Source organism: Pteropus alecto, unplaced genomic scaffold (genome assembly GCF_000325575.1).
Source record: "Pteropus alecto unplaced genomic scaffold, ASM32557v1 scaffold60, whole genome shotgun sequence".
Taxonomy (NCBI): Eukaryota; Metazoa; Chordata; class Mammalia; order Chiroptera; family Pteropodidae; genus Pteropus; species Pteropus alecto.
The window spans coordinates 6162711-6164620 of NW_006430726.1; positions in this window are offsets into that span (position 1 = coordinate 6162711).

Genomic DNA, 1910 nt, shown 5'->3' on the forward strand with positions numbered 1-1910 from the left:
ACGAAACCGACCGCTCTCTCAAAATAAGACAACATCTTTTGAAAAGTTAACTCTGAGGTGGAAGTCTTTGTCGGGTGATATGCGAAGTGTCACGCTTTCTGGTCAATGACGTCTTCCTGGGACGATAGGCAGGCGTTGAGTTTTTCTAACGAACGCCACCAGCAGGAGGAAGGAGTCCTTTTTGTCCTGAGCCGTTCAGACTTCCCCCTCTTCGGAAAACGTTCTCCAGAACGGGCTGGGTCCTTTCCTTTTGTTCAGCTACCCGCTCAAATATCACGTCATCGGTCAGTCACTTTCTAGTCTCCCCATCACCGCAGTTGTCATCAATTTCTCTCTCTCCCCCTCTGCCTTCGTGTTTATCATGGCACTTAATTAACTTGTGATAACAAATTTATAAGTGGACGATAGAAAACACAGATTCACAGATTTGAACTGTAGCGATTAATTATTGCAGAATACTCAGAAATCATATTGTTATAGACTCGTGGTTAAGTGGGTACGTAACCGTTTTTATATGTACAATACAACGTCATATACGTGAGTGGACAAACACATATTTTGTATATAGTCGCTACTTCGAACCTCATTCGGAATTCCTGTTTTACATCCACTGCGTTTTTCAACCTTGCGATCCCTCCTCCTCCTGCCACCCACCCCCTCCTCCAGCAACAGCAGATCTGTCCTCTGTATCCACGACTTTTGTTTTTGGTTTAATTCTGCCCAGAAGAGAGATCATATGGTATTTGTCTTTCTCTGACTTATTTCACGTAGCATAAGACCCGCTGGGCCCACCCATGTTGCCACACGTGGCAAGATTTCATCCTTTTTATGGCTAATGTTCCGTCGTGTGAGTGCGTGTGCGTGGATCATCCATTTTCTTATCCATTTATCCGTCTCTGGGTTTCTGGGGTTTCTCTGCGATATGGCCTGGGGTGTCTGTGTCTTCTTGGGTCTCTGGGGTCTCTCTCAGGGCCACGCTGGCTTTTCTGGTGTCTCTTGGTCTCTCTCTAGGCCAGGGTGGGGCCTCTGGTGCCTCTGGGGTCTCTCGGGTCTCTCTATGGGCCTTGCCGGGGTCTCTGGGGCCTCTCGCATCTTTCTCTGGGGCAGACTAGGGTTTCTGGGCCTCTGGGGTCGCTCTGTGGGTTGATCTGGGGTCCTGGGCTCTGGGGCCTCTTGGGTCTCTCTCTAGGCCGGGCTGGGGTCTCTGGGACCTTTGGGCAGAACTGGGTCCCTGGGTCCTCTGCGGTCTCTATAAGGACATACTGGGGTCTCTTGGGCCTCTGGGTTCTCTCTCTGGACTTGTCTGTTTTCTCTGGGGCCTCTGGAGTCTCTTTCTCGGCCGGATGAGGTTTCTGGGGTCTCTAGGGCCTCTGGGGTCTTTCTCTGGTCTGGGGTCTCTTGGGCCTCTGGGGTCTCTCTCTAGGCCAGACTGGGATCTCCTGGGCCTCTAGGGTCTCTCGGTTTTCTCTCTGGCCCGGTCTGGGGTATCTGGTACCCCTGGAATCTCTCTCTGGGCCAGGCCGGTGTCTCTGGGACCTCTGGGGTCTCTCTCTGGCCAAACTGGGGTCTCTGGGTCCCCTGTGGTCTCATTCTGTGCCAGGCTGGGGTCTCTTGGGCCTCTGGGGTCTCTATAAGGACGACTGGGGTCTCTGGGCCCTCTGGGGTCACTCTCTGGGCGGGCCTGGGTTCTCTGGGTCCTCTAGAGTTTCTCTGTTAGCTCTCCTGGGGAGTCTGTGTCCTCTTGGTTCTCTGCGGTCTCTCTGTGGGCCAGCCTGGGTCTCTGGGTCCTCTGGGGTGTCTTTCTGACCTGTCCTGGGGTGTCTCGCAGCCAGGGTGTGGTCTCTGGGGTCTCTCTCAGGGCTGGAACGGCGTCTCTGTAACCTCTGAGGTCTCTCTCTGGACCTGGCTGG